At 40.2% G+C, this 15647-nt stretch overlaps 1 long non-coding RNA gene across 1 annotated transcript; it reads left to right on the forward strand.

Annotated features, from left to right (window-relative positions):
- The first annotated feature begins 5466 nt into the window (after positions 1 to 5466).
- On the forward strand, positions 5467 to 15029 carry LOC149816464 (uncharacterized). Its single transcript, XR_016427753.1, has 3 exons — positions 5467 to 5543; positions 7609 to 7736; positions 14919 to 15029. It is a non-coding gene; the product is annotated as an uncharacterized LOC149816464 (long non-coding RNA).
- The last annotated feature ends 618 nt before the right edge of the window (positions 15030 to 15647 follow it).

Consider the following 15647-nt stretch of genomic DNA (forward strand, 5'->3'; position numbering starts at 1 on the left):
GATGTGAAGATGACTATACTCGTTCTATCATCATCGTTTTCACTCCACGGTAGGCTCTTTTTGTGGGAATTGATACGCACCAGCCACTCAAAGTTGGTGTTAGCGCATAGGGCTTTTGTCTAAGATGGGATGGTCGAAGATTTTCTGAAGTACAGATGACAAGGAAAGAGAAGTGGGGTCTTCACTTATGGGAGGTGCATTGCTTGCCTAATGCCATTTATAACGATCATACTGTAAAAACACGGAAGAACGATGTTGGTGCAAGCATACACAGTAATAGAAGAATGCCATATTCACCATGACGCCTTGTTTCTTGGATTTGCGGGTCCCTTGTGCCATTTTCCAATTTTACTTTTGGAAAGAAAGAAGTGCAAATTCAATGCAACGGCTAGTTGGATGTGGTTCAGGCATCCAACTGCACATGAATCTTCTGTTTAGTTGGATTCAGTATAGTAAAAAACATATGACTAGAAATCGTGTTCGAATTTGGTATAGTGTTTTGCATTAGAATCCAAATTTGAGTCCAAATTGAAACCAAATCTCATAGACATCTGAATCAAATTATGCGTGGAGGATTATCCAATTAGCAATTTTAAGCTAATCAAATCTGGATTCGTTATTGCACTTTATTATCTGATTTGAACTCCGCTCGGAATCCGATTAGGCTGAATTCAGTAAAACTTACGTTCAAACCACCTGTTCACATGCACACGTCAGCATAGTTGGCGCTCTTGAGCCCCCCCTCCAATTGAGATCAGGTGCAATGTGATTGCACACTTTGAGTGTGCCTCTGCACCTGATCACCACCCATAAATGAATGACAAGCTGTATCCTAAAGATGTTGGGTGATCAGGTGCAGCAGTACAGTAAAAGTGTGCAATCACATTGCACCTGATTCTCCACTAAAGGTGGCGGTCAAACCCAATTTTGGCTAACCCAAAGCAAGTAAGCAACCCTCTCTCTCTCTCTTCAAGGTCTCTGACCGTCATCGTTTCTTGATCGTCCTGTCTTGTTGTTTCAGGGTAGCTACTGCAGTGTAGCCACCCTTGGGTTTTAGCAATGGACGAAGAAGATGGAAACGAAAAATGGAAGCCAAAACCTGATCAAAATCGGACAGATTGGTCGATCGACTAGAGAGAGGAACAGAGAGGAGGAAGAGGGTAGGACGTCAATGTATCAAACTCACTTCAGGTCGACCATAACCGAGAGGGACAGGGCCTCCGTCCCTTGCTGTAACGGATTCCTCTACTCCCATGGAAATGGGAGGCTTCTAGGTTCTGCTTGTGCTTTTGGGCACGGATCTTCTTGGACGCCACCTGCTTGTGGGCTGAGGCAGTCGACTCTGGTTAGCCAATTCGCCGCCAGGAGGGTGGTGCTCCTCGGCGGAAGTGGGTGTTGCCGCTCTCGAGGTGATGGGTTTCCGTTCTTTCGTCTCGAGGAGGGTGGTGGTGGGGAGAGGAGAAGGGCTAAGTGCGTGGTGAAGGAAGAAGGCTTTGGTGGTTACCACGAGTGCGATTATAAGGTGGAGCTTCACTGGTGGGTGCAGGAAATAGTGGACTTGTTGGTCAGATTCGAGAGTTATTTAATCCCTGTTCCAGGGAAGTGCAGTGGTGTTCGACACGATGAATCTCCGCTTCTTCCGTATGATCATGACCATGATGGTGAGAATGATTCCAGATTCGGATTCGAGCATTGGGCTTTCGAGGAAATCGCAAACGGGGACGTTTGTCGAGTTGTTGGAAACAAGTCTAAGGCTGGAAATGTTAGCAGAAGGGGCGATGGAAGAAGAAATAGAGCTTCGGATAGTCGCTACGGACACGATGATGATCGCGACGATGGTGATGATGCTGGTTGTGAAGTTAGTACTCGGCTGAACGGTTATGGTTCTTCTTCTTCCAAGAGGCATCAGTCTATGTGCAGATCGCAGGGAGAATTCACTGTTGGAGCTGAGCATTTCTCAAGTGATTACAGAGGAAGATATAGACGAAATCAGACTGAATCAGGGAGCGTATCATTGAGGGCTGGTGGCCGTTATGGCGTGACAAAAGATGCGCCTTATGAAGTTGAAAGTTCAGCCAGGGCTTCCTCGATGGGTACTCGAAGAAGTAAGCAACACCAGCAGATTAAGCATGATGATCAATACTTCTATAAGGATAACAGAAGAAAAAAGCAACGAGAGATCGGGGGCGATGGTCAGTCCTTTTCGAAGAATGATGAGATCAAGGTTTGTGTGGATGAAAAAGAAACGGGGCGGCATTGTCGATTACATCAGTTCGTCGCCATGAACAACAGATTCAGATGAAGCTGGCAGATTCTAAAGTTCAGAGAAGAGATGTCACTAGAGAGTCCTCTGTTTCTGGGGTTACCTATTCTGGTTGTTATAGGAATGACAAACCTTATGAGGATAGTCCACCCAAAGTTAGGGTGGGAGCAGTCACAGAACTGAGCCAACCACATGATACAAGAGTAAACCACTATGTAATGGAGTTTGGTGCCGCAGATTCTTCTTCAGCGGCGATCTCAAATGATGCTCATTACACGTGGAAAAGAGCAAAGGGCATTTGTGAACGAAAGGCAAGCAACTCCAACGTCGATTCGCAGTACAGTTCAAGGTTCAAAACAAACTCAGGAGATAAAAGTGAACCAAGTTGGCATGGATGATGAGTTGTGGAGCCTGATTCATAGTTTTTGCCCTTTTAGAAGCAGAGTCTGCCCCTGGCGGGGGTTTTAGGGGGGCAGTGCCCCCCCTCCAAGAAGAAATTTTTTCTTGGGCTTATGTTTGAGACCCGATTTCTTATGGATCGGACCCGATTTGGTTAGAGTTAGGGTTGGCGCTCTTGCCTTGTATAAATTTTCTCTTTTCTTTCCCTCTTGTAACAGTCGAAGAATAACAATAAGATTTCTCTATAGGCGGCCGTGGTTTTTTACTCTCTCTTGGATTTGAGGAGAGGTTTTTCCACGTAAATCTGTCTTCTTCCTGTGTTTTGTTTGATCGTTCTTTTTCATTGTTTTCTTTGGTTGTTTCTTGCTTGCGGTTTTCCTAACAATGGAGCCTGCATTGAAGAAGCATCCAGATGGCTCATTTGTCATTGTGGATTCAGATTTATCGAGACTTCATGAGTCCAAGGAGTATGTTTCTAAGCATTTTCATTCTTCAAATATCGATTACTTGCGACCAGCCGCACACAGACAGGTGCACGGATTTCACAAGAACAGTTACCATCGCCAGAAATGGCAATGGCTTCAACTTCTCAGCTGCCAACCGGAACTATTGCTGGTGCTGGCCATCAAACAACTGAATATACACCTACTGATTATGTTGTCAAGCATAATCACTCTTCAAACATGGAATACAGGCAAGAATTAAACACTAGCAGTACACAGACAGCTGTGACGATTTCAGAACTAACGACCTTGCATTCAAGCCCAAGTCCTCATCCTTCTCAATCAACACCAGGAAGCTCATTGAAAACAACTGGTTTCCACCAATCAGGTAGATATGCAATTAGAGACTATGTTGCTAAACATAGCTGCTCAGAAGAATCATGCACTAGCGGTTCACAGACAGGTGCCACTATTTCTGGACGGATAACTTCACAGGAAGTTTCAATTCGTCCATCTTCTCAGTCGAAAATCAGCGGCTCATTCGAAACTTTTGATGGCCAACTGTTGCCTGGTTATGTAAGTAATGACCATGTTCCACAACATCACCATTATGTAAATGTGGATTATGTGCAAGAACTAAAAACTAGTGCACAGACAGGTTCAACCGTTTTAGGACAGGTAACCTTACAACAACCACCAATGCCATCATCTTCTACATCAGCAATTCAGGGATTGCCACAAGCTACTGATGGTCGTCATCAACCAACTGGGTATGCGAATACTGAGGCATTCACTGAATCATTACAAATCGGCTCTCATGTCCTAAATGTAAAACTGCAGGAAGAAGCTCCTAGATATCACTCTGAAGTAATGAATAAAAGAAATGATACATTAAGTGAGCACGCTGATCTGATTGCCAAGGGTGGTGATTCCAGCTCAGTCATCTTCCTGGAGGAATCACCTCATGAAATGATGCAACCTTCTGCTGATCAACTGCACCAGACAAACCTGCCTTCTCAGAGAATTCTAGAAACAACTGAGAAAATGTATCTACTAGAGAGAGAGAGGACTTCTCACCACACAACTGCTTTGCTACAACAAGTAGTATTGGTGAGTCCATCAAATTCAAATGGAGATTCTGTGCAAGGTGACTCAAGTGAAAAGAACTCCAAAGACTCCGGGATGCAGAGTACTTGGCAGTCTCCTGCATCATCTGGAATAAAAGGCCCATCTGATGAAATGTGGGATGTTGCATGTGAAACATTCGAAGAACCTTCTAGTTTGGAGATACTGGAAGCTTATGTGTCTCCTTTATCTGTTGCTTCTGGGGAGAACTTGACTGAAGTAACTTCCACTATAGGAGCGGTTGAGGGAACTGGTGCTGCATCCTCTAGGAGAGCAATTGTGATCAAGCAGATCATTGTGGAGCTACCTTGCAGAAATAATTAAGATTGGCTGGGATTTACGGATGGGATCACATAATTCAACAGCAAAGTCAGCTTCTAAGAGCTCATCAACTGAATCTAGCAGCAATGATGCATGGTTTTCAGGTCATGAACCAGAAGATGAGGAGAAGGTGAGGAAAGAGAAGGATAGGTTGAAAGAACCAACAGCCATCAAAGGGTAAGACGATGAACTGATATCTGGTTTGAATGTGAACCAAGGACAGGAAATCACTGACAGGACGAGTCTCCAGGCAACATTATCTAACAATGAGGTTGCTACTGCTTCTTCAGTGGGCCTCTCTGAACATGAATCAATCCGCCGAAGAACTTCTTCAGTATTAGATAATCAAAGATGTGGTTCTGCTACTAATTCTGCCTCTATAGGTTCATTATCAGCATCAGTTAGTGGTAGAACATCACCTGATGTCATTACAAGTTTGACAGGTACTATTGGTGCACAAGAGCAAAGAGAAATTAATGAAGCTGTAGTTTCCTCAGTGGAGTTTGCCAGTGATGTCTTGGGCACAGGAGTGCATAAACCGTTCATCAAGGATAGGCCAAGGAATGCCAGCGGTGAAGATAAGGAAAGAGCCTCGAGAGAAAGTAAGTTGAAAAGAACTGCACAAGTCCAAAGAGAAAGATTTGAAGCATGGGAAGAAGCATATAGACTGGAAACTGAACAGAGAAAGATGGATGAAATGTTCATGAGGGAAGCACTTTTGGAAGCAAGAAAAGCAGATGATACCTGGGAGGTACCAGTTGGAGCTGTATTGGTCCAGGATGGTAAGATCATCGCTTGAGGCTGCGACCTGTAAGCAATTCTTTCCTATTTTTTTCTGTCTGTTGCAAAGTTAAGATCACACCTATTGCACCAAACTGATAACCAAGTGAATTGATGTTTCAGTGTGGAAGAGTTGAGAGATTCAACTGCACATGCTGAAGTGATGTGTATCAGGGAAGCATCTATACATATTTTAAACTTGGCGACTTGCAGTACTTTTCTTATCTTTTCCTTTGTATTTTGTTGACTATGCTGCCTGCAAATAACTCTGTTCGACTTTACCATTTAATATCTGATGTCATACAATGTATATTCCTGCCTAACCTTAGAAGCTACACCAATTGAGGGAGGCATATTCTGTTGCATAATCTTCCCAGCACTCTCTCATGTATAAAAGAGAGTTATTCTTCAATGGTAGTTTTGATATTCTTGGGGCAGTTTTCAACATTAAGAAGAGAAAAACAGATTGTCTCACAAACAGTGGCGCCTGCAAGGGCCCAGCGACCTTCATAGGAAAGCCGTATTCCTCCCCCCTAAATTCCAACTCATGTTTATCTGAGAAAATGCCCAGATATGGTATTTGCCTTTGAGTATGGATGGCATCACATTGTGTTGCCCATTGTGCTATTGCTTATGCATGATATCCTGATCGTATTCAACGTTAAAAAATAATTAGGAATGATCCTTTTCTTTTTTATGAATTTGCCATTAAAATATATGTGCATATCTGAACAGATTTCCTCTATGATAGAAAAGTAATTGGGAAGCATATATAATCTCTTTAGAGAATTTGGCAACTGTATAACAATTGAATCCATAAATATTGGATCCTCTATCTCAAGGTGGATCAGCTTCTCAGATCAGGATTATTTGGCAAATTTGTTCTTTATGTATGTTAAATTGCTATTTCCCATATATACCTTTTTTTATATTTATTGTTTGTAAGTCTACATCTTAATAAATATGTTATCCCACCATTTCTCAACAAACACATGTTAGGAGATACCTCATGACCTGTGAGGCTGTGACCTATCATTAAGACAATGATCTGGTACCTCTGCCAGGGATGGTACCAGTCTGGCCAATGGCCATTTTTCAACTGGTTGATGGCTGGAGAATAGCCAAATTATTATTATTATTGTTGTTGTTATTATTATTATTATTAATATTTTTTCCATTTTAGGCACGTCAGCCATTTTCCAGCCTGCCACTGAGCGAGACATGGCTGGGCTGATAATGGCCGGTCGGCATGGTACCAGTCTGGCCATTTCTGATCGGTGACTGGCTGAAAATGGCTGGGCTGATACTATCCCTGCTGGATGGTAGCATCCTGGCCATTTCCAGCTAGTGCTGGCTGGAAAATGATACTTATTTTTTAATTTAATTTAATTTTTGAGCTTTTAGCGACAAAATGAAAACCAAGTTTTTGGCAAATTGGGTTTGCCAAAAACCTGATTTTAAGGAAAAGTTGGTTTTTACAAACCCAGGTTTTGTAGCCCGTCATCCAAACGGTAACCTTCTATTTTTGGTATATAAATATGTTCTTCTGATGGCTGCCTTTTGTGCCTTGGATGTGGAATTCTGTGCTTGTCAAGAGTCAAGACCATGAATAGAAACACATAATTCTTATAAGCATTTAATGTGGAGGAAAAGCTTTAATACCTGTAATGCAGGACTGTTCATGGACCTGTTCCAACTCAAATGCAAGCATACACCGACCTTCTTGTGTGGGTCTTTTAGCTTATTGGGTTCGAGTAAGGTGAAAATTCCACATGGATCCATTTGAATCACAGGTCCTATTTTGACCTGAGGAACTGAAAACCCTATCCACAGCTGTTTGATTTGTGTCAATCTGGATCAAACACACCGGGTTAGATCCTCATTTTATTTGTTTTTCATTACATGTGATCTGGAATCTGGTTAAATATCAGGATTATCTCAGGTCTAGGATGCAAATATCTGAACAAGGTAGGTTTTGTTCCTAGCTGAGTTGACAAAATATGCTTCTTGGACCTACAGGCAGGTGCAGTTTGGATATTATGGTGTTGAGATGTGATCCATGAAATGCCTACTGTGTTTTTCTTTTGTTTTATGGCATTTGTTACTGAACAAGTCATGTGACGATTTGTGATTGAGTTGTGGAAGATGCTTTGCTGTGACAACTTTATGTTCAAATGAACTCCCAAAATATGTTTCATACAGAGATGCAAAGAATGTGCAGCATGCACTTTTCTTAAATTTGATTTCATAACTTTCTAGTTTGCTCTTTGTTTCCAGGGAACAACTCTTTATGTCACACTTGAACCTTGCCCAATGTGTGCGGGTGCTATTCTTCAAGCTAGAATTGATACCTTGGTGTGAAGGGCACCCAATAAGTTCCTTGAAGCTGATGGCAGCTGGATCAGGTATGCTTGTATATGATAGTCTTAAGTTTGTTGCTTATATCTTTTCGTTTTCATCTAGCAAATTTTCGGTTGAATGAAAATTAAAGGTTTTGATGATGATTCATTTTATAAGATGCTATCATCCTATTGGGTGATCCATTGCCACCTGATGGTGCAAAATGTAGACCAAACTGCTAAGTGACTTTACCATGTGTGGGCAATGGTTAGATGATGAGTTCACTCAATCATAAAAATGCTAGTTTGCAGTGCCAACATGTTATCAGCTATTAATGAATTAAAAGTACCAAGAATAAAGCAGAGTTTGCTGTCTCCATTGACATGTCATATCCATGGATGTTTTGTTTTGTTTTCAAGATCCTGATCTTTTGATGAACTCTAATTCTCCTGTGATGTGAATTTGAAAACCATATTTGAGAACTTAGCAAAGAAGTTTGCCACAATTCAGCAGCAGATGGCTACTGCACCATCGTGGAATATGAAACATCATGTAGTTCGCTTTCCTGTGAAGAATTCATTGGTCGTTCTGAAACCTGGCACCTTCAATCACATTGCTTGAACTGCAACTTAAGTAGGCTCCTTGAAAATGATGTTAACTGTAGAAAATAAAGTGTCATAAGGCAGATAAACTAATTGACTCTTTTAACCACTTTTGGCCTGTGTAAGAAACATCCTACTGGGACCATGCTATGACGTTCCGCCACAGTTTTGACTTGATCCTTTCCTTGCAGACTTTTCACTTCCACTGATGAAGGACAGCACAGCTTGGATCAACCGAGCCCTACCACTGGTTCAATACATCCATTCCATCTAAATATGAAGATTAGGCGTGGTGTCCTTGCAACTGAGTGCTCTGACGTAATGCAACAATTCTTTCAGCTGAGGAAAAAGGCCAAAACACCAGAATCTCCACCTTCATGCATGCCAATTGCGAACCCTCCAAAATTTTTCTCTAAGATGCATGATTTTTTGAGTATGATGTTCTGTTTGTAGCTGTTTCTGCTTGTTACCTATTGAAGGAAGAATAACAAAATACTAGCTCATTGAGTAATGAGAGGGACTTCTAGTGGCCTTCTGAGCCAACGGTTTGCTTCAACTGAAGATGAACAGAAAACAATGAAGACATCTTCGTTGTTATGATGCTGTAACAAAGAAGTTTGAGGGTGAGCAAATGTGGGTGAAAGGGTGTAAAACTGGCAGGCACTTTTGACAGTTTCTTGACTTTGTTAGAGTTTTACTCGCAGGAATCGCTATTACATTATGATTCTTAGGTTTTCTGATTTTGGCTGTGTGAATTATCATCTTGAAATCTTGCAAATGCAGTCCTTTTCTGAGAGTTAAAAAGTGTAATGAAGTGCCAATCGAGAGAGGCAAGAACTCCAAGAGCAAGCACGGAAGCACGCACATACACAAGAGGCCACTAGAGGGCACACAATAAACCACAAAAGGTGGTCAAGCACACAAAGAAGAAAAAAATATATTTCATTCACTAAATGCTTCACAAGAAGCTTGAGAGATACATGGGGCCATGCCCCTTATTTATACACAGCAAGGGACCCAAGGAGGGGCTCCCATAGGGACGTTGGAGCCCCTCCAACGGTCATATTTATGACCGTTGGAGGGGGGTCCAACGTCTCTATGTGGGACCCCCTTTAACAATAAAAAGAAATAAATAAAAAAACAGAAAAAGGAAAAAGAATAAGAAAGGAAAAAGAAAGGGAAGCATATCTAGGATATGCGTGTACATGTGAAATGACATGAATACCCCTATTGGGTATTACAATATAAATATATATATTTATATATATATATAGATAGACATATAGACATATATATGTCAATATATATGTGTATATGTCATAATCTAAATATATAAATATATGTATACAACATATTTTAACACCCCCCCTCAAACACACGGGGAAATCACCGAGAGTTTGCTAAGGAGAAAGAAGAAGCGAGACGATGGCAAGGCTTTGGTGAAGAAATCCGCCAGCTGATATTCAGTAGGAACATATGGGAGTTGAATGGTGCTCCGTAAGAACTCATCACGAACATAATGACAGTCCATCTCAATGTGTTTTGTTCGTTCATGAAAGGTGTGATTGCTAGCAATATAGATAGAGCTCTTGTTGTCGCAACACAACTTTGAAGGAGTTGAGAAGGAGACACCCATATCTTTAAGCAAGCGTCTTAACCATACAATCTCAGTTGTGGTAGTGGCCATCGCACGATATTCTGCTTCGGTAGATGAGAGAGAGACTTTATGCTGCTTCTTACACCTCCATGAGATAAGTGAATCACCAAGAAACACACAATAACCTGTGGTAGAAATACGATCATCGGGGTTACCCCCCCAATCGGAGTCAGTATACGCAAGTAAAGTAAGAGGTGAAGAAGAGGATAAGAATACTCTCTTAGTTATGGAATTTTTCAAGTATCTGATAATCCTCATTACTGCTGCCATATGAATAGTAGAGGGAGCAGTCTGAAATTGGCTTGCACTATGAACTGCATGAGAAATGTCGGGCCTGGTGATAGATAAATATGTTAGAGATCCAATCAGTTGACGGTAAGGCGTGGGATCTGCTAAAGGAGTGCCATCACTGGCTCTCATCTTGGCATTGATGACTTCTGGAGTCTCCACCCTTTTGTCATCTGTCAGCCCAGACCTAGCAATAATGTCAGAGGCAAGCTTCATCTGAGATAGGACATACCCCTTGGGGGAGTATGCAACTTCAATACCTAAGAAATACCTTAGAAAACCCAGGTCAGACATATCAAAATTTTTCTTAAGAATATTTTTAATAAGGTCAATACCTTTCTTTTCATTAACTGTGATAATCATATCATCAACATATAGCAATAAGATAGTTATGTATTCATTAGAGGATTTAACAAACAAAGCAGTATCGGTGTAATATGAAGAAAAGCCATTATCAAGCACTACTTTGCTAAAAAGATCATACCAAGCTTTTGGTGCTTGTTTAAGACCATAGAAAGCTTTGTTCAACTTTAAAATATTTCCTTTCCCAATTTCAAGACCCGGCGGAGGATCCATAAGAACTTCTTCACATAGATTTTCATTTAGGAACGCGTTTTTAACATCAAGTTGATATATCGGCCATTGCTTAATGGAAGCTAGAGCAATTAAGGTTCGTACACTAGTCATCCTAGCTACAGGAGCAAAGGTTTCTTCATAATCAATCCCATATTCTTGGGCGTAGCCTTTTGCAACCAAGCGAGCTTTGTATCTTTCTAGGGATCCGTCACATTTGGTTTTGACTTTATATACCCATCTACACCCAATTGCTTTTTTTCCTAGTAGTTGAGGAATAATGCTCCAGGTTTGGGCTTTATTAAGAGTCTCTAACTCAATTTTCATAGCTTCAATCCAATGTGGATGATCTTTAGCTTCCTTAAATGACGAAGGTTCGTGGTATGAATGTATTAACATAAGGCAAGACCTATAATTCGGAGAAAAGGATTCATAAGACACAAATTTTTGTGGTGGCCTACTAGTACGAGAAGATCTCCTAGGTGGATTGTTGTCAATAGATTCTTCTAAGGAGAAGTCTTGAGAGTATCTGTCAATAGCAGGTTGATGTTCATTTCCTAACCGCCGGGTATATACATTTATATCATTTAGACTTTCATTTTGGGAACCATTATCTTGTGTGGGATATTATTATAGTGTAAGATGCCATCACAAGTAGTATCACAAATAATTGCCTCAGGGGATTCAAGTCTAGGAGCTAAGTCAAATAGAAAAGAATAATCAATGTCTTCCCTAGATGTGTGGATATCGAAACCATTTTGTTCTTCAATGAAGTTCACATTTCTTGACACATACAATTTATTATTTCGAATATCATAGCATCTATAACCTTTTTTATTCTCACCATAGCCAATGAATACACATTCAAGAGCTTTAGGAGACAATTTATCTTGTCCTTGACTAAGTACAAAGCATTTGCATCCAAAGATTCTTAGTCTATTAAAATCTGGAGTAATTTGAAATAGTTTTTCAAAAGGTGAAATATTTTTTAAAGAGGAGGAATGCATACGATTTATAAGATATGTTGCGGTAAGAAGGGCTTCGGCCCAAAAGTTTTTGGGAATTTTTTTTGACACAAGAAGAGTTCTAGTGGTTTCAATTAAATGTCTATGTTTCCTTTCCGCAAGACCATTTTGTTGCGGAGTTTTAGGACAAGAACGTTGGTGCACAATTCCATTTATTTTAAAGTAATTTTGAAAATCTTTAGACATGTACTCTCCTCCCGAGTCTGATCTAAATATGGCTATATTGTTTTGAAATTGGTTTTGAATAAGAACATGAAATTCTTTAAAATTAGTGAAGACATCGGATTTATTTTTAATAATGTAAACTCAAGTATATCTAGTAAAATCATCAATAAAAGAGACATAGTAAGAATAACCTCCTTTGGACATAACGGGTGCCGGCCCCCATACATCGGAATGCACAAGTTCAAAAGGTCTTTTTGACACAAAATTACTATGTGAATATGGAAGAGAGTGAATCTTTCCAAGAATGCAATCATTACATGTAAATGTATTTGTATTACAAAATTTTTCCAAAAATGGAAAGAGATTTAACTTGGAAATACTAGGATGTCCAAGCCTCTTATGCCAAGTCTCAATATCTTTAGTTTGGACATGATTACAAAATGATTTGGATGACAAAGACAAAAAATCCATATAGTAAAAATCCCCTCTTCTATGGCCTTGCCCAATCCGCTTCCCGGACCGGAGATCCTGCACATAGCAATGAGTAGGTGAAAAGGAGACATTACACTCAAAATCAGTAATTTGAGACACGGAAAAAAGATTTAGGTTAAGTTTTGGAATAATACGGATTTTGGGAACAAAAAATTCTTTATTTTGGTCATAGATTTTCTCAAGATTTCCAATGCCTTCAACACCCAAGGATGTTCCATCGGCAGTGGAGACGTATGATTTAAATTTATTGAGACTTGGTTTTGACAAAAGTGATGCATTTGGGGTCATATGAAATGAGGCACCCGAGTCAAGAATCCAAGAGGTCATACCTGGAAAAGAGGAGATGGCGGCGCCGGACGTGGAGGGTGAAGATGATGATGAAGAGTTCATCTTTATGAATTGTTGGAGAGTTTCAGTTAGATGAGCGATGGACTCCTTTATGTCTCCATCCTTCTTTGAATCTTCATTGGCGTTTGGAGGAGTTTCACCAACGGAAGCCACCTTCTTCTTGAACTTGGGGCAATCCGGACGAATATGGCCCGGTTCATTACAATTATGACAAACGATTTTCCTTCCTCCACCACCATTATTCTTCCAAAAATGTGGTGGTTTATATGTTCTTACATTGTTGCCGGGTCTAGACACGGCATGAACTTCATCAACATCTTGTTTTAAAGCCAAACGAGTTTCTTCTTGACATAAATCGGCTAAAATATCACTTAGAGGAGTAGAGGCCCTATGAAGAAGGGATCCTCTAAGTTGCTCAAATTCGGGCGAAGCCCATGAATAAATTGAAAGAACCTTTCTTTTTCCATTTGCTCTTGCCTCATGGCAATAGCACTACCTTCCCATTGAGGTTCGAGAAGGACAAGTTCATCCCATAGAGAGGATAGGGCACTATAGTAGTCCCTAATACTCATATCACCTTGCTTGGTAGCCCTTACCTTCTCTTGAAGAAAAAAGTGTCTAACAAGGTCCCTTTGAGTGTACATGCTTTTCATAAAAGACCAAGCTTCATTAGCCTTCTTGAATTTGGCAAGATTTGCACAAATCTTCAATTCGACATTGTTCATGAACCATGCTAAGATTTTAGCATGCTCACTTTCCCAATCTTCTATTTTAGAAGAATAGTCAAGGATAGCCTTCTCCTTTTCTTCTTCATTTAATGCTTTTTCCTCATCACCTTCAAATTTAGTCAACTTCAATTGTGGTTCCGGAACGGTTCCACATACATAACCCCAAAGTTTCTTACCTTTGAGATTGTTCTCCATTGTGGCTGCCCACATGCGATAATTGGTCCCATCCAATTTGAATGAGAGATCGATTTTTGCATCCTTGTTTGCCATTTGTAGAAGAAGACTATGAAGGCAAGAAAGAGAAGGATATTGCTTGTCAAAAGAGGATCCGATGAAGCTTTTTCAACCAAGGCTCTGATACCATGTAATGAAGTGCCAATCGAGAGAGGCAAGAACTCCAAGAGCAAGCACGGAAGCACGCACATACACAAGAGGCCACTAGAGGGCACACAATAAACCACAAAAGGTGGTCAAGCACACAAAGAAGAAAAAAATATATTTCATTCACTAAATGCTTCACAAGAAGCTTGAGAGATACATGGGGCCATGCCCCTTATTTATACACAGTAAGGGACCCAAGGAGGGGCTCTCATAGGGACGTTGGAGCCCCTCCAACGGTCATATTTATGACCGTTGGAGGGGGGTCCAACGTCTCTATGTGGGACCCCCTTTAACAATAAAAAGAAATAAATAAAAAAACAGAAAAAGTAAAAGAATAAGAAAGGAAAAAGAAAGGGAAGCATATCTAGGATATGCATGTACATGTGAAATGACATGAATACCCCTATTGGGTATTACAATATAAATATATATATTTATATATATAGATAGACATATAGACATATATATGTCAATATATATGTGTATATGTCATAATCTAAATATATAAATATATATATATACAACATATTTTAACAAAAAGTACTTGGTTTGTTTTCCCCATGTTGCTTGTCTTGTCCTCCAATGAATAGCATAGGTGGTCTTTGTTTAGGTTGCACTTTCATAATCCAAAAAATTGTGGTTTACATTGAAACAATGCAATCCGAGGTGCCTCTTAGCAAACAAATCAGGGTTCAACACATCCATGGTGTCAGACTGATGCAAGAGGCGCACCATATTGAGTTCACGATGGTTTGAGGGCTGGTTACACTGTGGAAGGTCTCGAGTCACTAATTCTCAAATAAACAACTTCAGCCCCCAACAAGTTTGGAATGAATTAGCTCTTTTATTTCTGTACTTCGCTTGTACATTTTGCCATATATTTACTGATGACGTACAATTTGGATGGATATTGTTAATCTTCATCTACTTCATAAAAAGGTAGTGGTAAGGCACAGAACTAACCATTAAGCTTTGTATAATGGTGCAGGTTGGAAAATGAACATTTGAATAATGCAGGCAAATTCAGGGCAGTCAAGGCTGTGCCACTACCTTTTCATGAAGTGGATGAAGATTAACAATATCCATCCAAATTGTACGTCATAAGTAAATATATGGCAAAATGTACAAGCGAAGTACAGAAATAAAAGAGCTAATGCATTCCAAACTTGTTGGGGCTGAAGTTGTTTATTTGAGAATTAGTGACTCGAGACCTTCCACAGTGTAACCAGCCCTCAAACCATCGTGAACTCAAGATGGTGCGGCTATATATATATATATATGTGTGTGTGTGTGTAACTTAAAAATTAATTGAACTAGCAAATACCTGTAGAAATTCCATTGACCCCTTTGAATTACTTCAAGGGATGCTAAAAAGAATCCGGTTACTCTATAATCCACACTCCCAAAGTTGGAATGGAGGGCTGTCTGCAACCAGGCCAACCTAAAAACAAGGTTCAGAACCTGCAGATTAAAGCCATTTTTCTGTCAATGAGTTGAGAGGAACAATCTTTTTGGTTAATATCTTTTAGCTGCTTAAATGTTAAGATGGTTTTAACTTAAATTTCATGTGGCGTGATAGAGACAGTATCAAAATGTTAATCATTATCAACTAACAGCAAGCCCATGGAAAAGACGAAGTATCAACTCATCCCTTATCCTAGGGTTGCACGAGTGGAACTGCACCAAGCCCCAGTCCTAAACGTAGTCCCAGTACAAC

Source organism: Nuphar pumila, chromosome 14 (assembly GCF_984573655.1).
Source record: "Nuphar pumila chromosome 14, dmNupPumi1.hap1.1, whole genome shotgun sequence".
NCBI classification, from domain to species: domain Eukaryota; kingdom Viridiplantae; phylum Streptophyta; class Magnoliopsida; order Nymphaeales; family Nymphaeaceae; genus Nuphar; species Nuphar pumila.